The sequence below is a fragment of the Taudactylus pleione genome, unplaced genomic scaffold (genome assembly GCF_031769625.1).
Source record: "Taudactylus pleione unplaced genomic scaffold, aTauple2 ptg001579l, whole genome shotgun sequence".
NCBI classification, from domain to species: domain Eukaryota; kingdom Metazoa; phylum Chordata; class Amphibia; order Anura; family Myobatrachidae; genus Taudactylus; species Taudactylus pleione.
The window spans coordinates 492,872-517,568 of record NW_028285976.1 but is presented as its reverse complement, the minus strand read 5'-3'; the positions used below and the strand labels follow the sequence as shown (position 1 = coordinate 517,568).

The window sequence follows — 24,697 nt, the reverse complement described above, 5'->3', positions numbered from 1 at the left end:
CGCGTTTCATGGCCATCTGCCAGAGTTCTTGGTTAATGTATAACAAGTCCCCTTTACTACCATTTGATGATATATGTTGTTTGTTGAAGTGGTGACCTTTGAGATGTCACAATGAATGCACATATAATGTAACCTATACTCCTCATCGCCATTATTTCCTTATTGACGTCCATTGTAGAGTATTTCCACTAATAACAAGATAAAGATAACATACTATATTGCTCAGTAGCTGGAAAGATAAAACATTGACATTACAAAATCCTAATTGTGATGATCCAGAAAAAGGCAAAATAGTCCCCAGATATATGAGCAGTCGGTATCAAAACTCTGTCCGGTCCCATAAATGTCAATCAGAATAAGTATCTGGATCATTTCCTAATTATAGCTACAGTACCAATCAATGAATTGTCCCTCAACTGTTTTCAGCGGTGAGATATTATCTAGTATGGCTACTGTACCTCTATCGTCATTTCTCTGCTTATGGTGAATCCTCTTTCTTCCAGTAGATGTTCTCCTATAATATATTACATCTTTATACAAATATAGTATATTAGACCTTAGATTAGTATAAATTTTAACTGCATGAAATTGCCTTGTAAGGACATAAGGGGCCTGATTCCAACCTCTCTTCACAATCCAGGACTCCTTCCCAAAGGGAAGGTATTTATGGAGCTTAATAAATGTAGGTCTCCATACTAGTGTATGGAGACAAAGGGCCATTCCGGGAGACAAAAGTAAACAGAAGATATCTGTGATACCAGTGTATGGGGACAGAGGACCATTCCGGGAGAGAAAGGTAAGCAGGAGATATCTGTGATACTAGTGTATGGGGACAGCGGCCATTCTGGGAGAGGAAGGTAAGTAGGAGATATCTGTCATACTAGTGTATGGGGACAGAGGGCCATACCGGGAGAGGAAGGTAAGCAGGAGATATCTGTGATACTAGTGTAAGAGGACAGCGTGCCATTCCGGGAGAGAAAGGTAAGCAGGAGATATCTGTGATACTAGTGTATGGGGACAGCGGCCATTCTGGGAGAGGAAGGTAAGTAGGAGATATCTGTCATACTAGTGTATGGGGACAGAGGGCCATACCGGGAGAGGAAGGTAAGTAGGAGATATCTGTGATACTAGTGTATGGGGACAGAGGGCCATACTGGGAGAGAAAGGTAAGCAGGAGATATCTGTGATACTAGTGTATAGGGACAGCGGACCATTCTGGGAGAGAAAGGTAAGCAGGAGATATCTGTGATACTAGTGTATGGGGACAGCGGGCCATTCCGGGAGAGAAAGGTAAGCAGGAGATATCTGTGATACTAGTGTATGGGGACAGCGGGCCATCCGGGAGAGGAAGGTAAGCAGGAGATATCTGTGATACTAGTGTATAGGGACAGCGGACCATTCTGGGAGAGAAAGGTAAGCAGGAGATATCTGTGATATATTCTGTTTTACCTTTTTGATGAATGGCCCCAAAACTTAAATTCTACAAAAGCAGCTGTAGAAATTAAGTGATAATGAATAGACTAATAAGAATGATGCAATAACATTTTATACACAGAATAATATAAACCAGTGGATTCCACATCTCAAGGAACCTTAACATTCCAGATTTTCATGATATCCATGCTTGAGCACAGATGGTTAAATTAAATTAACTGAGGTTTTAATAAAGCCACCTGTGCTCAATCATTGATTTCCTGTAATCCTGGACTGTAATGGTGCCTTGAGAACCAAGGCCCTCATTCAGAGCCGCACGTTAACAACAGTACGCTCGTTGCGTTCCGATGTTGACTAACCGCGCATGCGTCGGTGTTACACTGCGCATGTGCGTACGGCAGATTGCGAGCTTTTTTCCTCTCGTTCCTAAAATAGCGTACAGGAAGTGACATGTCAAATGTGATTGACAGAACAGGGCGTTTTTGGGTGTTGACGGGGGTGGAGATGAAAAAACGCAGGCGTGGCGATGCGTTTTTGGGGTGTACATACATTAGCAGATGCGAACGTCAAATGTGTTCGGACCGTCTCATACGTCACTGGAACATCCGCTTTCCCTTCAAAATGCTCGCACAGCTTAGGGTCAGGATTACTCGACCACATTGGCGATGGCCTTCTCCTCCGTCCCGGGACTCAACGATGGTGCTGCGATTAATCGCGGCTGGTCAGTAAAGTAATTAGTGTTGGATTGAAATCCGGCTTGGTATGTGTTTGGAAAGCAGTTTATTGGGATAGCACAAAAGCGTACGCAGGTGGAAATCAGAGCTGCTAATGTCATGATTACACAATCAATTAGCGTACATTTTTGGTGTTTTATTTTGGCCACAATTTGTTGGTTATGGCCTATTGTAACAATAATGTCATCATGTTTTAATTAGCTCCCCTTTTTTTTGGTTTACTGTGGAATTTGCATCGCTATGTGATTTTTTAAACGTTCCTTAAAGAGGCCTTTTTTTTTTTTTAAGAGGGTCAGTTTTTGCCTTTAGGGCCAGGATTAAATGTAACCCATTTGTACAATAATGTCACAATACAATGTCAGTTTTTTGTTTTAAATTTATTGTTTAAACACAAACAAATTGGCCTAATATTTTGTTGCCTTTTTTTTGTGGCAAAGATATTTGTTAAAAAAAAAAAAAAAGCCATAACTGGTAACATAAACGTAAATACCAAAATTAAAAACATTTCACAAGAAAGGAGAGGGAAGTTTTGACCAGAAAGGAATATGAGCCAAGCACAGAAGGAGTGTGGGAAAAGTCGCCATTGCTGTCACCGTTTTCTCGGCCGTTTGGCTGGGTGAGGGTGGGCGCCAGACCGGGTCCGGGATGCCATCGGGCTGGCCTATCCAGAGGCAGATGTTGTGGCCTCTGGACTAGGCACAGGGCTAGGCACATTTGGAGGATTGGCTGATGTTGTGCCAGAGGTGGAGGATCCGGATGTTCCGGCAGGAAGGGAGGTCGGCTCCACCATGTGCTGGCGAACGAGCTGCTCCAGGGCATCGGCGATGCGGATGTTGGCCCTGGTATTTTCCGCCAGGGCCTGAGCAATGGTCACGTTGGCCGCAGCATTTTGCTCCAGGGCCTCAGCCACCCGTATCAGACTGGCGTCCATCCTCTGCAGAATCTCCGTATGGAAATCCGATTTAAAATTGAGTTCTGTGAGGAGGCCCACTGCCTGCGAGGGGGCACGCCCTGGACTGGCTTCTGCAGGGTCCTCAGCCGGATGTACTGGTTCCTCCCCTGCAGAGCCAGCAGAAATTCTGCGGCCAAGGCTCCCCTCTGGAGCAGACTCATCCGCCTCTGTCTCTGTTAGGAAAAATGCGAAAAGACTCACATTAGAATCTACATATTGGCACAATAGCATTTCAGAGTTGGTGACATCACAAGACTTACCTTGGCCAACATGAGGAGCCGCAAAGTCTGGCATGTCCGTATCCATGTTGGACACGCCAAACACCTCCACAGCCTGCACACACCCCTGTGCCAGCTCTTCTAAGTCTGTCAACTCCAATGACACAGGGGTGGGACCCCCACCTGTCCCCCTTGCATGCCTAGCCCTGTCGGCAAGTTTTTGTTTGAGACGATATTTGAAGTCTGCCCATCTGTGGAATGAAATTGGAACCATTATCCTTTGTTTTACAATGGGGTTTGTTTATAGGATGGGAAAGTGTTTACTTACCGCCGTTTGACATCCCGGGCTAGACGGACATAATCACCCACCCTATTGACAGCAACGGCGACCTCCTCCCACATTCTCCACTTCTGGCTTTGGCTCATATTCCTGGCTGCCTGGGGCAGGATGTCAACGCACTTCTGGATCAAAACCTCCATCTCCTTGCTTGTGAAATGTGGCTGCCTTTTTTTTTTGGCAGCTTTGGCGGGTTGACTGGGGCCAGCAGTCTCTTCCATGTCATCCTCCTCACCTATTTGGGTAAATATGCAGATTTAGCCACTTCACAACTTGCACAATATTATGTTTTAAAAGAATCATTGAGACAAAATGCATGAAGGCCTTACCGCCGGAATTTTGGCCATTGTTTCCCTGGTCTGAAGCCATGTCTCTGCTTCCAGAATGAAATCAACCAGAAATTAAATGTGATTTTGTGACGTATTTATACATGCGTCCTTGGTTTGCGGCCGCATCATTGATTGTGCGTCCCTATGATTCATCCTTAATTTGTGCGGGAAAATAAACACTATTTATGGCTTGGTGTGTGTGAAGTCGAGGTTGCGTTGTTGGATTGTTGGCGGTTAAGTTGGTTGGATTTGGTTGTTTGCGGTTGGAGGATTTGGCGGTGTTTGTATTTTTTTTGGTTTGCTACAGTTGTTTTGGTTTTCCGTTCGCATTTTTTTGGTTTATTTTTTGCCATCGTTTCCTGATTTGGTAAGTTTTGTGCAGTCTAATTTGTGGCCAATTGGTGTCTACTTCTGGTTTTTTTTTTATTAACACTAATTTCATCTATTTTAGTTTGTTTTGGCTTTCGGACCCAAAGACCTTTTTGAGGGAAATCTTATATATTCGATTTTGGTAAGTCCATTATTTTTCTTGCATTTGCGAACTAATTAACGCATTTTTGACTGTTGGTGTAGTGACTTGCATTTGCGAACTAATTAACGCATTTTTGACTGTTGGTGTAGTGACTTGCATTTGCGAACTAATTAACGCATTTTTGACTGTTGGTGTAGTGACTTGCATTTGCGAACTAATTAACGCATTTTTGACTGTTGGTGTAGTGACTTGCATTTGCGAACTAATTAACGCATTTTTGACTGTTGGTGTAGTGACTTGCATTTGCAAAATAATTAACGCATTTTTGACTGTTGGTGTAGTGACTTGCATTTGCGAACTAATTAACGCATTTTTGACTGTTGGTGTAGTGACTTGCATTTGCGAACTAATTAACGCATTTTTGACTGTTGGTGTAGTGACTTGCATTTGCGAAATAATTAACGCATTTTTCGAGGCTTATTCATCATGTAAACCAGTTTTGCTTTTCCCTTTTCCATTTTTGGGGTCCATTTGACCCCTATTTGACGTACGGTGTGCAATGTCGTTTTCATCGATGGCCAAATGTGTGTTTCGCCTATTTTATGTGTTGGCTTGCACCAATTTGACAAACATAAAATCACCCTCTAAATTTTTGATGTCTCATTTTTGGCTTTTTTACAGTTTATACGTTTCATGACAATACCCCGGCATGTAAGCAGCTATGGATGGTATCATAAAGCTAAGTTGTTTTATGTTACTTTTGGGGTGGCTCAAAAGCCTTACATTGTAAACTTGGAATTTCAGGTAGATCTGGGGCGAATTGTTCTGGCCCTGCTCCCGGAAGACGACCAACCTCAAACTCGTCCCAGGCGTAGGCATCGTAGGCATGCAAGGCCCCAGATATTTCAAACACGTGTCACCCTTTTTGGAATGCCCGATGATGAGGTTTTAAGACGCTACCGTCTACCTCCCAAAATCATCATAGACACTCTCTCATTAATAGAAAGTGATCTTGAGCGGCAAATTGACAGTCCAACAGCAATACCACCACTGTGTTACATTTCTGTGCCTCAGGATCGTTTCAAACAACGGTGGGAATAGTGGCGGGCATCTCCCAATCCTCCTTTTCCCGGATCCTGAGGGCAGTGATGGAGGCACTTTTCAAGCACCTCCATCATTTTATTAAAATGCCTTTGGATATGGGTGCCCTTAGTGTGGCCAAGGCCAATTTTTACCAAATAGCTGGCTTCCCACACATCATAGGGGTTGTGGATGGTAATCACATACCACTTCAGCCTCCAGCACGGCTGGAGGCAATATTTAGAAACCGTAAACACTATCACTCCCTGAATGTAATGGTGGTATGTGATGCCTCCCTCCAGATCCTGTCCCTGAATGCTAAATTACCAGGAAGTGCTCATGACTCCTTCGTCATCCGGCAATCAGGGATATGGCAGAAATTAACCAACCTACAAGCTGGTGATGCGTGGCTTCTGGATAAGTGGAGACCTTTAGTACATAACAATGTTAAGCTTCATACACAGTGTTCCTGATGTTGTCTATTTTTTTTCACAGGAGACAGTGGATACCCTTGCATGTCCTGGCTGCTCACTCCTTATTTGGCTCCCACACCAGGGCCACAAAGTGCGTATAATTCCGCACTTACAGCCACCAGGCAAGTGGTGGAGCGCTGTATCGGCCTTTTAAAAGGCCGATTCAGATGCCTCCACCGCTCTGGTGGCGAGCTCATGTATGTGCCAGATATGGTGTCTAAAATTGTGGTCCTGTGTGGGATATTTCACAACATTGCCATAAGGAGTGGTGTCCCAATGCAGCCAGAGGATGCCTTACCTGAGGATGGCCCCCCCGAGGTTGGTCGGAGGTCAGTATGTGGGGGGGCCATACGCGATGATGTGGTGGCCAGATTTTTTAGGTAAGTTGTAACAAAACTACAGTGTTTATACCTAATGTGTTTGTGTTTGTTTGCGAACATCTAATTTTGTGTTTTTTTTCTCACCATCTTCTGTTTGTTCACATAATCTTTGGCACTCCAACGCTCACTACTTCCTGCTACCCTTACCAAACCTGGATCTGGTCCTTTTGGGCATATATTCTGGAACCCATATCGCAACGCCATGTTTGTGGAATCATGTTGGCATGGTCCTTCGTCAACCAGTTCTTGATTTTTTGTTTTTATTTAATTATTTCTTGGTATGTGTTGTATTTGAATTTATCACTGTGTTCTTTTTTTGGGAGTGACCACTTTGTTTTCTCTGTTATGTGGTGAATAAATGTTTGGAGAGTGAAATGGTCTTCCTTTTTTGGGACGTTAACAGCAAGTGTAACCAGGTTAACACAAGTTACATTTGACTAAGGGGTAATCCAGTACTGACGCCAGTTGAGCTAAACTGAAATATGATTTTAGCTTCCCAACCCACACCAAAAGGAAGCCTGGCCCAACCTTGGGATTTGTAAGATTGGCCTAAGCAGCTTGCGCACCAACTAGGAACCTGTAAAATGTAGAAATATGTAATTGACACTACACCCAAAAAGGGAAATGACATTGTTACTGTTATGTGTTTCTTGTGTCTGTTTGACATACAAAGACAAAACACAATCTAACTTTTAAAAAAGGGAAATCCTTGCAGGAACAGTCTACTTATGTCATGCTAAACTATCTTGGTTTTGGATTTAAAAAATGAGCCAGAACGTATATTTGTCTGAATAAATTTATTTTGAAACGTTAACAAAAAAAAAAAAACTACTGGCGAAGGAGGCCAGACAGCCGGTCGAGGGCCACCAGAATGCCAATTACATGTTGGCGCATCTGGCCAACACAATCCGCCACCTCTTGCCGACGCCTCTGTTCCTCTGTGGGTGAGAAAAGTGTGTGGGTTAATACAACAATAGGGAATCCACATTAAAAAAACAAAAACACAACGAAATCACTCCTAAACCTAAAAAAAAAAAAAAAAAGGGGGTGCTGCCAAAAATACAAGGCCTATGTACAAATTCCCACAGGTGTGATATGTGTATGTTGAAATCACCAGGAAGAGGTAAAGGCAAACTGCAAAATCACCAAAAGTCAAGCCACAAAAACACAAAGAAAGGCACGACACATGAGTACATACAAACAGTTTGTGCTTTAAAAAAAAACAAAATAAAAACATACCGGGAGCCAAAACGGGAGCTCCGGAAATGCCTCCATGATCCTCCTCGGAGGCTCCGTCATTCCCCAAAGAATGGGGAGGAGTTATGATGGACTCCGGGGAGGGGGTAATTGGAAGAGGGGTGGGTGGAGGAGAGGGGGAAGTGGGACGGAGGGGAAGGAGGCCCGACATTTCCGGGAGAGGGTCTGGGAAGGATGGGGAGGAGTGGGGAATAGGGGAAAGATTTGGGGTGGAGTGTTGGCTGGGGGTTGGGGATAGTGGCCGGGAACGCCGTCTGGACGGACGGTGACGGCGGAGTCTTGGCTGTCCCCCTAAAATATGTCAAAGAAATTGCGGTTAGTTTATGGACAAATCCGGGGACCAATACTAAAAAAAAAAAAAAACCCAAAAAATAAGCCAAATAGGAGTAGAATGAATAAATCAGAAATAGAGGGAAAACATGCACACGCAGATATGAGTACAAATAATAAATAGGACAGACAGGAAAACATGCACACGCAGATATGAGTACAAATAATAAATAGGACAGACAGGAAAACATGCACACGCAGTTTGCCCCACAAACACAAACATTAAAACCACAATACATAACACTTACTTTCCAGGATCTGCATGCGAAAGCATGCCAGCAAGCGGGGCGTTCGCCGTTGCAGGTCGGACCACCTGCGCTCCAGCTGCCCGATGTTGCGGCGTGAGCCGAAGGACCGCAGGCGGGACCGTGCCTCCGCATACGCGGAGCGCTTCTGCCGGTTGGTGATGGGTTGAGGTTGGCTGGTGATCCGGCGATCCATGACCTCCGTAAGCACCAGCAGCTCACGCCTGGTGAATGCGGAGGCTCTCATGATGGCAATGGTGTTTTTCTTAAAAATCATTTTTGATAAAGTGTGTAAAAATTTTCTGATTGGCTAATGTATTTTGGAAATTAACAGGAGCAATTTTATTGGTTAGTGTATGAGTCATGTGTTCGACAGGGCCAGAAATCTCTGGAGAGTTATGATAGGCTTGATGCAGTGACATGCGTAAGCAAATTTAAATAAAGAAATGAACCCAGGGAAATATGCGGGGATCCACAGCAATAGAACAATTGTTTAATTGTGGTTCACATGTTTTTTGAACAATAAAAGCGAATGTTTCATCCGTACGTATTCTGCGGGTAAACACAAACACGGACAAGAGTAAAGTTTCTTGCATTGTGTTGAAAAAAAAAAAACAATTAAGCTAATTGATACATTGATTGGCATGATACGATTGAGGGAGGTAGGCAGAATAAAGGAGCAGGTAATCGACATCTGACAAGGCCACTTCCTGTTTATACTTGTGCGTGCGTTCCTTTCAAGCCATTTCGGGGATGTACGCTCGCTATTTCATACGCTCGTTAGTTAGAGGAGGGGTCGTCAGAGTTTAGGGAGGAATTTTAGATGCGAACGAAAATACGAGCGAGCCATTGAATTTAAATATTTTTGTACGTACGCCTAACGTACGTGCGTCCGCTTGCGAGTGGGTCTGAATGAGGGCCCAAGTTTGTAAACCACTGATATAATTTATATTATTTAATATATATTTTACTCTCTCAATGCTAAATAATACTGACATCTCCATAGACAAAATGCTCGATTACAGCTGAATTAATTGTAAAGGGGGAAACCGTGGAGAACTCTGAAGGTTGGTGTGGGGTAGAAGAATACATAAATCTGGGCTAGCAGGTAACTACTTCTGCAAGTAAGGGCTGGCGCACAGGGCGAGACTGCATTGTAATAAATGACCACTCCGCACGACTTGTCCACCTAGCAGTCGGTGTGTTATTTCCCAGCAAAGAGGAATGCAGTTCTGTGAGTTATAAATCACTAGGCATGGAAAGACAGAGCACAAAGCCAGGTATCTGGCTGCACTGGTATTCTGCAAACAAAAGTATTTCTATTAAAAAAAACTAATTTTAGAAGGAGATGACTGAAATTTTTTTGAATATGGTCCAACAAAATATTTGCCTGATTACACATTTGGCCATAGACTGTTTACATGTTTGCCAATTTATACTGAATTGACCATCTATGTTGGCTTTATATTCAACTGCTAATATAATAAAAGTAAGGAGCGGTATGACCCTGATTGGAACATGAGCAAAATATTCTACGCCTATATTACAGGTAGTTTGTGCCTCTGTAAAATCTCCTGTTACCCCACAAAAAGTTCATATGTGCACACCTTCCCCACATTTTCAGTGATCTGTAACTTTCAGTAATATTTATTTCTTAACAGTTTCTTACATAGCGCAGTATATTCCGTTGCGCTTTACAATTGGAAACATTTATAGAACAAAACAGGGTAATAATATATATATATATATATAGAGAGAGAGAGAGAGAGAGAGAGAGAGAGAGAGAGAGAGAGAGAGAAATCACAGGGGCTCTGCAGTCACCATAATAACTAATAATAATAATAATAATAATAATAATAATAATAATAATAAACATAATAAACAGTGGGGTTTTGGTTCATGAATTGATCGATGCATTTAAGCTTGCAGCCCTCATCACAGGACCCCACTTTACTGCAAGTCCCTACTCTAGTGCTCAGAATTATAACATGGACATAGCCATCACATTAGTGTTATACTCAGGGTATGCTATCAAGGTTTAAACTCACAGCAACTTTGCTTTTAAATGTGAGACAGTCACCAAGCACACCTGTTGCAAAGCACCTAGGAAAACAGCTGACACAAGTTAGATAACTAGTTTAACACTAATGTGATGTCCATGTTATAATTCTGAGCAATAGAGTAGGGACTTGCAGTAAAGTGGGGTCCCGTGACGATGGGCTGCAAGCTTAAATGCATTGATCAATTCATGAACCAAAACCCCACTGTTTATTATGTTTATTATTATTATTGTTAGTTATTATGGTGAGTGCAGAGCCCCTGTGATTTCTATTTAAACAATGTGGTCACATACCATGTTGCACCCCAAATCTAGGAATGGTGAGTGCCGTGGATTAGTGCTTTATATATATATATATATATATATATATATATATATATATACACAATACAAATGTTATTCCTATCTTTGTGATCTCACTTTATACAGTATACTGTGTTATATACATAGAAGCTACCTGCACAAGTTACAATTTTTACTATTCGGGTTTCAGTCAGCAAAATTTTGTTTCAAAAATAAAAAAATGGAAGCAAACTTTTTAAAATAATGTGTTTTAAAAAATGAAATGTGACCTTGGATCCCAGATTTTCATTCTTTCACTTCAAAGGAAAAGCTTTAGCGTAAGAGCTGCCTTCTTCTTTCGTTCTTTGGAATAAAATGTAAAATTGCTTTTACTTGAGTGAAAATTCCTGCTCCGCAGTACAAAGCCTCTGTGCGTCACTAATGATATCCCATACAGCTCCTGCTATCTCTTCTGTGAGACGCGCTGGCATTTGTAGAAGTAATCTTATTCAGATACCCTGGGTAAGACATAAGGCACTTTATTGTTATAATACTGTAAGTAAAACTCTATAAAGGAAAACCTTGAAGCTGAAACTATTGTTATATATGGCATAGATTGCCGATTTATCACCCAGTAGTAGTGTAGATAAATATTCTACAATGTTAGAAATGTCTGCAATATCCAGTATCCAGATAATTATAGACTAGCCAGGTGTGTCTGCAGAATGGGAAACAATTAATTCTGAATATATTGTTAGGAAGATTACACCAGCAGGAAACGTGTAAAGGTTAATATTGAGGGGTGCTACAGACATAAAAAGAAGAATTACAAGTGCACAACTCCAACATTACTAATTATATATAATACATTTTACAATAGAATTTACAATAAATAAATTGAGGTTTCGGCATAATCATGGCAATGGTTATGGGCCTACCCACCGCACCCAGGTAACCTCTGAGGTTAGGTCCCTAATATACTGGGGTTGAAATCCAGAGCGCAGGACACCCCCAAACAGGCCCAGCTGAGCCACCCCAGGGCATCACTCTAATGAGGAAAGGTGAAGTGTAAGGTGTTAGATAGATAAGAGCAGCTACAGCTGCATATAGTAAGGAGAGGGTAAGGGTGCTACAGACATACCATTCTGGGCGCAGGGATGGGCAGTGTGGCCCCCATGACTCGGGGGCCCATGTTAGATACGCCAGTAGCCGGAATTTAACAATGTAGAAATGTCAAGACACTTCAGGTGCTTATAGCCATGAATTTCCTTCACCATATTTTTCGACAGAACCTCCCTCTCTTCTCCTACCTCTTGTGTGGTTATCCGTCACCTGGGGGTAGCTGTGCCCCTGGTCTATATATGTGTCTCATTGCTGGACGCAGAGCAGAGCCAGGGCACTTGCTTCCCGTGCGGTGGGAGCTGCTGACGGTAACATCATCGATGGAAGTCCTGAGATGGTAACAGCAGTGCCAGTTATTATTATTATTATCCTTTATTTATATGGCACCACAAGTGTTCCGCAGCGCCTTACATAGTACATAGAACTAATAGATGAACAAGAAACAAGTAACTTACAGTACATTACAGTGCAGGACAAGGACACGATTTATATACATTGCTGCAATAGCGATTAAACACTCACAATAAGCTGCCGGGAGTTGGCAGTCCCGTGTTAGGTGCCCTAATGGGAAGTAAGGAGTAGAAGAAAGTGTAAAGAGGAGCACATGAGGGAAGAGGGTCCTGCTCGTGAGAGCTTACATTCTAAAGGGTGGAGTTGTACTCTACGGGTCCAGCAGATGAACTGATAGTTAGAGCAGCCTGAAATACTCAATAATAACAGTAAATAAAGAAAACTGAATCCTATTTTAAATTATTAAAATTATTTAAAATGATTGATTTGAAATTATTGATAAGAAATAGCATCAAATATGTAATACATGAAATACAGGGTGCGGTATGATTTGTCAACAGTCAGAATGTCTACATGTTCAAAATTTCAACATTTAAAAACTGTTGACATTCTCAAATTTCATATGTTTATAACAGCCAGAATGTCGACATACCATTTTTTAAAATAAGTAATCCTAACCGTAACCCTAAGTATAACACTAAAATGTACTGTAGATATTCTGACTGTCGACATTCACAACATGTCGACATTCTCGTGTCCGGATGCAGACTTCTAGGAAATCTATTTTTAGAGGGCCGGGATAGGAAATGAAAACAGCGCATCAATATTCAGGAGACAATCAAGCTAACATTATTTTCCTAACTGTATTTACTAATAACGATCCAAGTTAGGGCCACAACTAGGGACGTGGGACCGGTGCTACCCACAGAGAGCCTCCCAACATTGCCGTTGAATGGCACCCCTGCAGCCGGGATCACTGCTGCGGTGCCGGTGGAGCGTCCTTTAGATGCTCTAGATAGACACCATGCAATCTGTACAGCCGGTCTGGAGCATCATAAGGACACTGTACCTGCCCTGCCTTCAACTACATACATACTCCAACTCCCTCAGGCCTCTCTTGAATGATAAAAACATTTGCTTCCTGATGTGCTATGTTGGACGTTGAACTTCCACTTGTTTGTGCCGCCCACTACTGCCGCTCAGCTTAGTTAGCCAGCTAGCTTGGTGCAAATTTTGGGCCTAAACTGGATGAAAACAATATTGTGAGCTGTGAGGTGGTCAAATTGACTGGAAACGAGTGGAAATAAATGTTATTGAGGTTAATAATACTGTAGGAACAAAAACAGGCCCATTGTATGTGATTTTAGCTGTTTCTATGATATTTTTAAGAAAAAATCCAGATCCAAAACCAAAACCGAAAAACAAAACATGGGGGTGAGGTTTTGGCAAAACCAATCCAGATCCAAAACCAGGGGAGACCCAGATCCAGGGGCAGATTGGGCTGTCGTGAAACCGGGCCGTTTCCCGCTGGGCCGGTCCCCTCAGTGGCTGGTGGCTGGCCCGCACTTTCCCACCCCCACTGCCACAATCGGAGCTGAGCCCCGATCGGGCATCTCCACAATTTCAGATGCGCATGTGCAAACGCTGCACCAGCTCTTCCCACAAGCCTTTGAGGAGCCTGTCAGTCACCACTGACAGCACCGCCTCTGTCCAGCCCCTCTGCAGCCGGCATGACTCCCCACCTCCAGGACAGCAGCCAGCCTGCAAAGTGATGCCGCGGCCTAGAGAGACAAGCAGCAGGCAGACAAACTGAGGATCTGCAAGTAAGTGGTGGCGGCTGCATGGGGGGGCCGGATGGGGAGGCGAGGTTGAGACAAACACAGGGGCTGGTGGGAATGAGGCTGAGACTCACACATTGGGGGTGGGGCACATGGACTGAGAGTCTCAACCCATGTGCTCCAGCCCCAATGTGTAAGTGTCAGCCTCATTTCCCTCAGCCCCTAGGTGTCTCAGTCCATGTGCCACAGCCCCAATGTGTAAGTGTCAGCCTCATTCCCCCAGCCCCTAGGTGTCTCAGCCACAGACTCTGCCCCCTCAACAGACCCGCCCCCAGAAGGGCTGCTTCCAGAAATTTCCCGGGCTGGTTTTCCATTCCAATCCGCCCCAGATCCAAAACCAAAACACGGGGGTCGGCGCACATCTCTAGTTTTTACACTTTGGAACAAAACAGTAAATGAAGGAGACTAGTTGATAACAGACACACACTATAGGGAGATAGGAATGTGACTTCAGGATAAGTGCTACCTATTGTAGATCGGTTCCGCCAGATTGTAGAGGTTTCTGGTGATAGGGACAGAATGAATAACATGGAAAATATAATCTCCAGGGTCCAGAGGACGCAACACGTAACATGAAACCAGACACAGCAAATGCTGCAAAGACCAAAATATTGTCACTCTGGCAACTTATTTTTAGCCCCCCAGTGCCTTTGCTGGAGAAAGGGAGACCTGCAATTTACTTCATCTCAAATTGATTTCTCAGCACCCCGATTCCTCATTCCCCAGAAGTGGCTGGTTCCTCTCTGAGCCATCAGCACACGTCTGTGGCAGAGATGCCAGGAGGAAGAGTTATCTGGTTCTGGCCTTCTTGGATAGAGAACGGCAGAAGAAGAGCTACTGTACTGTTTGTGAGAGAGGCAGTGATGCTATCAGGGGTCATGGTTGAAGCAACTGTATGCTCTCAGGCCTATTTTCAACTGGGCTATGCTAGGAGTCCTCTTAGAGGTTAAACGTATGGGCCGGACAGTAGCGTTGACCCATATGTGGCCAGCTGCCTAACTCTACTGAAGTCTCTGGACTCTACTTACATGGATATGTGTGAATGGTTAGGAAGAAAGAATAAACCAAAGAGTTAAAAAAATTAAAAAGCTACGAGTGTGAGATATAGGTGTCCTGAAAGGAGAACACATGGATATAAATATTGCCTGTGGTTTGAGCTTCATTCAGTCCACATTTGGTTTGAGTATCATTGAGTCTACATGTGGTTTGAGCATCATTGAGTCTACATGTGGTTTGAGCATCATTGAGACTACATGTGGTTTGAGGGATAAAGCTGTTTGTTCGCTAAAGTTTGAGACATGAATGAGAAAATCTCATGTAACTAACTCATACCCAGAGTCTGCCGAGGACTTTTTTCCAGAATGACAGATAACATCTTATGTGTGACATGAGTATAACACTGATGAGCAGCCCACCACGTCTCCTGTGACATTTCAGAAAAGGAAGTGGCTTTCAGCCTACAACAAAACTCATTTATAGAAAACCCCCTGGCGGAAGCCGAAATCTCATACACTGTAAGAACTGCCTCTCAGTCAAAACCTCATATGGGGATTTCAGACTTTTTACACACAAAAGAATATTCAGCAGTGTCTGTGTAACTATAATGTACAGTAATATGCATTATGGATAAAGCAGCTTATTATGTTATGTGAACCTACAGAGTGGACACGGAAGACGAGGTTCGCATGAGGCACGAGATACATCTATATGTTGCTATAACTTTATTTTTACAACAAATGATGCTAAAAAGATTTGTTGTTGGAGGAGACTACTGTACATTTTCCTAATGGAGGTTGATGCAAACTTGTAGAGCATTATGCTTCTTTAAGAAGTCTTCACTGGTTATGATTAGGGTTCACAGTTATCTACCCCACATGGCAGATTTCTTCTTAACAAAAGGGTGACTTTGGGCCTTGGTAATCCTATGGGGCCTATGTCTGACGGAAGATGTGTGTATATACCTTCCAGTACTCAGATTGTGAGAAAGGAACAAATGAGGCCAGGCTTCTACCCAACCACTCCCCAATGAGGCATATATAATTGGGGGCAAGGTTTAGCGAGGTTAAAAAACCTCGCACCTCTCGCTCCCAATTTTGGATTACCGCAGGTATGCGCGCTACCGATACCTGCGGTATCCAATAAGAAAAAAGTGGTTGCATGGTTTTCAGAGCTGAAAACACTTTGGTGTGTAAAACCCCCCCAGAAAACTCACCTGTCCGGGGGTCTCCACAGCTCCCGGTGGCCTCCCCTCCATCTTGTCACTGGGAAGGGGGCTGCTGGGAGGCTCCGGGGGCTGCAGGGAGACGAAAGGGCTTCTGTGAGATGTAGTTCTCCCAGCGCCGGCTAAAGGGGGGGGGGAAACACACACACAAGGGAGGGTCACACACACCGGGGGGCACTCACACACAAACTCATGGACACATTCACACTCACTCATACACACTTACAAACACTCACCGATACTCACCCTGCTGCAGAAGACCTGGCTCCTGACTCTGGAGGAAGAAGACACCACTTCGGAAGGTGAAGTAATTCATGATTAATTAAGCTAATTGGAAGCGCCGCCAGGGTGCCAGGACATTTCCCGACCATTTTCATGAAAATATGGAATTTAGGAATAATTGGTCGTGCTCTGGAAGTGCTCAAAAAAGAGCCTCCAGTCACTCAAAAACATCAAGACCCTGCACCTGATTCAATTGTAAAAATGCCAGCCCTGCAGGAAAAACCACACAGGTGCGGGATTTTTGCTATTCTCGCGCCTAATTGAATACCCCCCCCAATATGTCCATGCCATGCCCATATCTTGCAGCCCTTCTAAGGAAAACCAGAACAGTGCTATGAAAAAAAGGTAACAGTATAATATTCACCTAAACTGCTAAAGGTCCTGTAACCAGGGGCAGTGGGGTAACTAGGGCAGGGCCGCCAGTGCTCGTGCCCTGGGCGCCGTGGGACCGGCGGCACGTGGGGGGTGCCGCCGGCCACAGTACCGGCAAGTCCTAGTTAGCCAGTGTAGTGCCGACCGCAGTAAGTGCGGTCAGCACTACACATTTACTCAGGACCGGCACTAGGTTTTCCTCCGCCCAGCGCCGGTCCTGTGCTGCACAGCCGAGCCCCTTCCCTCCCCCTGAGCGCTTACCCAATAGCGCCAGGTGGAGGGTGGGAGGCGGGTTCAGGCTGGTATATTTACACACACATCGTGGCGGCGATGTGTGTAGTAGTCCCCCCAAGTAGTGCCCCCTACCCAGTAGTGGTCCGCCCTCGATGCAGTGGCCCCAGTAGTAGCCCCCCCCAGTAGTAGGCCCCAGTAGAGGTTCCCCCCCGTGCCCTGGGATCAGAAAGCGTTGTTCAGTGAAACCACACCTCTTTCCCAGCAGGTCACGCCCCCTCTGCCTGCGGTTGGAGGGTATGGCTTACTAATTATTTATAGTTACCAACATTAGCAAATACTTTCCAGGGTCACATTGCTGCTAAGCAGATTCACCTCAGTGTGTTATGCACAATTAAAGCTATAATGACCATTGTGGACTACAAACTCCATCCTGACAATGCCTGAAAGTTAGCGTCTCATTACTTCCCATTTATATTTAGTTGATATTTAATTACAAAAGCCATAGACATGAGTAAGAGCCGGCACCAAGATACAGTATTCTGTACAGGATGACAGTGCTGTAACATTCTCCAAGTGTTTTTCAAAATAGAGACATTTTCCAAGGAAAAAAATGACAAGGGACAGTAAAATGTTTAAACACCTAACCCATTCTACTGTCACTATGGCAACTATGTATTATTAATGTATATAATGTCAAAAGAATAGATATATTTGTAGCCATATTTCATATATGGCTTATATTTAGGGAAGTGTATGTGAAAATATCTGTATGTTTGGTGTATACTTTAGGTATAGATGGATAAACTCTTGTGTTAAGATGTTATTTATTCAGAAAGGATTGTCACTGTAATGTAGGTAGGAAATATATATATTGAATATATAAGAATATATAACTGCATAAGATAAAATCTATGTAATGGAAGGCATTATATGTATTGTGTATAATAACACTATAAGCATATTGGGTTCTGGAGGTAGAGCCGGTAGCAGTGGCATGAGACTACCTAGGCAAGTGCTAGAAATGGCATGAGCAGCTGGGTAGTCTATTAGTAATGCAGGGACAGGAGAGAAGGGTCTGTGCTGCTGGCAGTTAGGGACTGGTCGCACGGCTGTATGGTGGGGATATAGGCACTGGGGTAACAGTTAGGGACTGGTCGCACGGCTGTAGGGTGGGGATATATAGGTGCTGGGGTGACAGTTAGGGACTGGTCGCACGGCTGTAGGGTGGGGATATAGGCGCTGGGGTGACAGATAAGTTGGTCTGCAGTTCCCCCTTGAGCGCTCAGGTCAGATATGCTCTCTGCTATCGCTTGGCTATTAGCGACGGTTGGTGGTGGCGCCGGAGAGCCTACGGCACTGAAGCCAGTGAGGGCTCTTACCGTGAGCTGGGAGAAGTCACCGCACAACCTGCTGAGCTCCGGCGGGTCTCAGACTTTGTATCTGCAGAAGTGCGGCAGTGAAAAGGGGCGGCGGCTATTCCGGAAGATCCGCATGCTGGTCGTAAGCAGGCTGCCGTATCAGAAGGGTGAAGAAGCGGAGAGTCGCCTGACAGGCAGTTAGAGGCGGAGAGCTGTGACTGGCAGCTACAGAGGCAGTGGGCGCGGCCTCCATTCGGTCTCCCTGTAGTGTAACAGAGTGGCAGTTACAGGCAGTTACAGCCCTAGCCCACCCTTCATGATCAGCTGAGTCGCAGCGCAGGACGGAGCGAGTGAGTAGATAAAGAAAAGTACACTGCCCTGCAAACAGCATTAAGTAGCCACAGTAGTCCACTAATTGCTCTGAACTCAGAGAGAAATATATATAGTATAGAAGCTGACACCCATACTGAGAAGGAAAGGATGAGACTATAAGACCAATGCAGTTGTTGTATGGAGACAGAAGCTAATTATTGGTCTTACATTATCATTTATAAAGGATTTGGGGGGGAGGTAGTGTGAGGAAGAATCACTTCAGGAATGCTTTTGGCTCTGAGCCAGCTTATATAAGAAAGACAGTATAATATACCTGTATAAACAGCGCTGGCCTTACCCGTACTGGCTTATATGTCATTCTTCTAAATTTGTCAGTGTATGTGGATATACATTTGCAGCAATATGACCAAAGGAAGACCGTGTTGAACTTTAATGGACTTTGAACTTCCTTTTGTGCTGCCAAGTGATACTAGGATTTATGCTCAACATTTTATGTGTAAAGGTATTAAACTTCATAATAGTTTATATTAGTGTAAAAGGTATTCCATTTGCATATGGAAGTAAAATTGGTGTTATATATATGTAGTGAATCTTGTATCAATATGTTTGTCCTCTGAATTTATGACATATGTAAATACAAAGAGGGGTATTCAATATGAAAGGTTAACTTCCCTGGCGAAGTTAACGTTTCATATCAGAGTTTTTTTCTGCGTAAAGGTATGGTGCGCGCTCCCGCTTATCCCCGTATTAAAAATAAAATTAACGAAAACGGGAAACTCCGAAGTTGGATTTGCGTAAAGTTACGAATTTTTCCTTAAAATAATTGTAAGAACCCCCTAAAGTTGTAAAAACATGGGGGAACACTATGGGTACCCCCGTCTTAGCCTTTAATTGAAAGTCGGGGATTTAAATAGCCGCAGCAGTTGTGTTTTTTTTACAACATTGAAGAAGTGTTGCAGAAGAGCACTTAGGTTATTTTTTTAATTTTTTTAAGTGGTCCCATCAAATTTGGGGTACATGAAAATGGGTACTAGCATATTTTGATGTCCCTAAAGTCAGTTTTTAAAAATTCTGCATTTGTGCACCTGCCGTTATAATTCTATTCTAGAAAACACGTGCCGCATACTTGCAGAATAGCCCTGAACCTATTTCCCTATTGTTTAACAATTTTTTCCCATTTTTTTTTTTGCACCCCAATTTTTACATAAATTTTTTGGGGTGTCCCTATTTTTTTAAAAAACTTTTTTTGACACGTCTTTTTCATATGTCAATCTCAGGGTTGCAGGCTATTGTTTTTAAGCCTGCACCCCTAAACCCCAATTCTGCACTTTTTTTCGACACCTATTCAATGGTGAAAAGTTATCCCCGTTTTTTATCAAAGACTTTTCAAAACTGCGATAAGTCTTTGAAATTGAATACGGTGTAAAACTAAAACCAGTGATATTAACGCAAAAAAGTTAAAAAGTGCGATATTAACGCAAAAAACGAGGTTATCGCACCCACATTGAATACCCCTAAAAGTGTTAACCTACTATAAGCAGTGTGCAATACTTACCTCTAGGAATTGGAGGAGCGTCATTGAGGGAAGCCTGTGGAGAAAAGTAACAGGTGGTCAATTCATTGTAGTAAAGTGTTAACGCACCAGTATTGTATGAATTACATGTCACATTAAATTCATCATATTACACCATATAACTCAGGCAGGGCATTCCTAGGCTAGCCCTATAACCCCAGCCTAGGTGGAGGCACATATATTATAAAGTATACTATCTGGTAACCTAGGGTCTCTTTATAAGGTACGGGAGAGAGGGTTACATATTGTACAAGGCATATGTACCACAATCAGTTCCACAAAAGTGCAAATACTGCATAAAGTGCAATTTCAAAAAAGATTCTTCATATTGTAATCAGGGACATAATACTCAGCACTCTATGACTCAATGACAGGAACAAAGATCGGGGTTAGAGCCTGATTCAGACCCGATCGCAAGCGCTGGGCGCTTGCAACCGGGTCGATGGTGGCCCAGAGCACATGCGCACGACGGAGCCGGCTCCGTCGTGCGCATGCGTGAGACCTGGATAGCGACGGGCAATCCGTAGCCCCCGGTCTCGCACCAAAGGGGGCGTGCTGTCGATGTTGAGTGACAGCACGCCCCCTTTGGTGGGTGGGCCAGGGGGTGGCTACCCAAATGGAGGCATTCCCATAAGAACGCCTACCATCTGGGGCCAGCCCCACTGACATCACAAGTAATGTCAGTGGCTCTGTGAGAGCCGAAAGCTCTCTGGGGCTTGTGGCAATGAGACCCTACCACAAGGGTCTCAACGATGGTTGATGGTCTTGACCATCGCGACCATCAACATGGCCGCTCGCTATAGCTGTGGGTGGTCACCCACAGCTATGCGAGCGGCCAGGAGGCCGTTCTTAAAAATAAAAAGACCGGCCCTGATTCAGAGCAAGCGCTCTGTCAGAGTGACCGGCTCTGAATCAGGCCCTTAGACAGCCCAATGCCCGATGGCCTATCGGTGCACACAGGCACCTTCTTCCTGGGGCAGCATGCTGAACAATAAGCCCTCACAACCTAATATACTTACCTGGCCACCTGTCTCCTCCCTCAACATTCCTCCAACATGCGTTCACCTGTGAAGAATGCAATCAAGCAAGGGGAGCCTAATACAGGCTGCATCGCATCCACACTCCGAAACCAGAAGTGACATGCTCCCGGACTTCCTCTCTAGACTGGAACGCAAGCCACACCCAGTGTTGCTAAGCAACATCAAGCTAGTGAGCGCAAGCCAAACCTTGCATTGCTAAAAGGACAATTCGTATACTGTAGGTCCTACTTTAAGTATTGGTCACCTATAAGGCAATCGCTATACATAACACAGTTAGAGCGCATGATGTCATAGGAGAAAAGGGAGGTAGCTAGGTGAACAGGCATCGTATAACATATACATATTGTACACTAATGAAAAGAAACAAACAAAAGAAAAAGAAAACCCACACATGACATATCACTGGTTATAAGAAACTAGACAAACTAATCTCCTAATTTAAACCAATCGGAGATGTAGATTTTAAATTGTAGATCCATCTACTTTCACATTGCAGCAAATTTCTATTACGATCACCCCCTCTTTTCATCGGTGGAATATGATCTATAGGCATAACCTTAAAATCCATCGGGTTATGTTTCATCTCGACAAAGTGTTTCACCACTGGGAGAGTATTGCCATCCAGGTTCATAAACGCTTTCTTAATCGAAGAGCGGTGTAATGCCATCCGCTCTTTAAGCATTCTGATAGTTTTACCAATATATATGTCATTGCATAGACATTTAATCGCATAAACAACTAATTTGCTCTCACATGTGAGTTGGTGCTTGATTTTATACACTCTCTTTGTCACAGGATCTTCAAAGGCATCACCTGTGATCAAAAACCTACAATTGATGCACCCTGGACAACGAAATACTCAATTTTTTTTGTTGTCGACCAATTTGTGGGATTTCTCAAACTTACATCGGATCTGGTAATTAAATACTTCAAATTGTTACTATGTCTATAGCAAAACAATGGAGGTTCTTTACATGAGTCCCCCAGAATTGGGTCAGCTCGCATTATGTGCAAATGGCGTAATATTGCACATTTTAAAATAGTGGAACTGATTGAATATGTGGTTGGGAATTTGATGCTTTCAGATTTTTCTCTAATGTCAGATCTCAATAGCGTAGATCGATCTACTTCCAAACATCTCTTAATTGCCTCTTGTACCTCTGTCAAAGCCTAACCCCTCTGGACAAATATGTCACCCATTTTTTTTCAATTCACCTTTCAATTTGGTTTGATCCGATGTTATCCTGGCTACCCGTACGAGCTGAGAATAAGGAAGTCCTTTCATTAATGGGAGGGGGTGAAAACTATCTGCTGCAAGTAATGTATTTTTGTCTGTGGCTTTATTGTAAACCAAAGTGTCAAAATGACCATCTTCAATATTTATCATCACATCTAAATAGTGTATCATTGATGAACTAAAATTCAGGGTTAATCTGATGGTACTCTTGATGGAATTCAAGTCATTAAAAAACTTTAGGAGGTCCACTTCACCTCCAGTCCACACCACAAACAGGTCATCAATAAAAGAAATATAAAACAAAATGTGTTTGGATAATGGATGTGCCAATATATGTTTTATCTCATAACTTTGCATATATAAATTAGCATACGTTGGGGCCATATTCAAACCCATGGCGGTTCCCCGTTGTTGCAAAAAAATCCATTTAGCCACGCCCCCTCCATACGGACCTGCAAACGTGTGAAGGGGGCCATGTTTTTTTTTACTGTGTAAGAGTGAAATGATGGAAGACAGAAGTCTCCTACTTAGCTCCTAAACAGAACCTGGTTAATGCTGGGTACACACTGGCCGATATATTGGCCGATCAATTGATTGACCAATATATCTGCTGCCTGTCGGCCAGTATGTACTGACGATATGTCTGTGAATGATGTCGTTCACAGACATATTGTATTGGCTGTGTTGCACAGCCAATGGACGGACATGTCTGCAGACCACCCATACACATGCAGTGGCAGCCCCGAGGAGGGGGGCAGACCCACCCCTGACCCACCCCCTGGCCAGCGGGACCCGCGGCTACTGGATAGATGATGGTCGTTCAGTGTGTATGAACCACCATCATCTACAGATATATCTGTCAGGTGAGTACCCACCTTTACACTTACATTTAAAGCTGTTCAAGCATCCCTGCACTGCTACCTGTTTGTAGCATACACTCAGCAGCTGGTGAGCTGCGTAAAACCCTGCTTTGCTCATGCTCCACCACATTACAATAGTGTGAGTCTTCCGCTGGTGTGTCCCTATATAACTCTGCAATATCTACACCTGTACACACATCATCTCCAACACAAACCAATGTTGCGCTGCTGGGGGCAGATATAAAAGAGAGATGCAGAGGGAGTTAGATGTGGGAGGGAGGTGTCCAAATTCAATCTATATTGCAGCGTAATAATAAAGCTGCAATAAAATTTTGCAATCAATAGAGGTTTTTAGCATAATCATGGCCAAGGTTATGGGCCTACCCACCATATCCAGGTAACCTCTTTAGGGTAGGCCCTAACATACTAGGGTTCAAATCCAGAGCACAGGACCCCCCCAAAATGGCCCAGTGAAGTTGCCCAGGGCACCGCCACAGTAAGAAAAGTGCAGTGTAAAAGAGATAGTTAAAAGCAGCCACAGCTGCATATAAAGAATGAAAATAATAAAGTGAACTACATGTATAATAAACAAACAGTGAAGGGTTAAAATGTGTTATAAAAGAATAGTGTGTTATAATGCGGTGCCCTGAAACAGATCAACCAAAGCAATCCAGGGGGACCCACGCCCCAAAAATGAACCAAAGTTGCACTACAGTATATAACTTGTAGGACTTACCTAGAATTGTGCCTAATACCAGTGTGCATATACATTACAAGACTCCATGCTTTTAAACCAATAAGGAAGGGTGCTAATCCAGACTGAGGGCGTCTCCTTTCCCTCAGGTGTGCAATAAAGCACATTAAATGGAGCGTATAGGAAAGATTCCTGGACAGCACACCCTGAATATATATAATGGGAGGTGCTACCTGATGAGACTAACTACAGGCACAGAAACAGACAAATCTCAGGTGCACAACTCCAAGTTATTAATAATATATGGCCATGATTATGCTAAAAACCTCTATTGATTGCAAAATGTAATTGCATTTATATATAATCAGTAATTTGGAGTTGTGCACCTGTGATTTGTCTGATCCTGTGCCTGTAATTAGTCTCATCAGGTAGCACCTCCCATTATATATATATTCAGGGTGTGCAGTCCAGGAATCTTTCCCTAATAATAAAGCTGCCCTAAGGTTTTGGATTCGGACATTTTAGCTGTTTTTATTGATTTTTTTATCCGAATCCAAAACCAAAACACCTGAGGGTGGTATTGCAAAACCAAAACATGAAGATGAATCCGGCGCCAAAATCAAAACACAGGGGTGCGCGCACATCTCTAGTATTTACCAT

At 43.6% G+C, this 24,697-nt stretch overlaps 1 long non-coding RNA gene across 1 annotated transcript; it reads right to left on the bottom strand.

The window, feature by feature from the left end:
• Nucleotides 1–472: 472 nt before the first annotated feature.
• On the bottom strand, nt 473–20,222 carry LOC148442267 (uncharacterized). The gene is made up of 3 exons (XR_015875833.1): nt 20,189–20,222; nt 10,873–11,100; nt 473–514 (listed from the first exon to the last, which is right to left on the bottom strand). It is a non-coding gene; the product is annotated as an uncharacterized LOC148442267 (long non-coding RNA).
• Between the last annotated feature and the right edge of the window lie 4,475 nt (nt 20,223–24,697).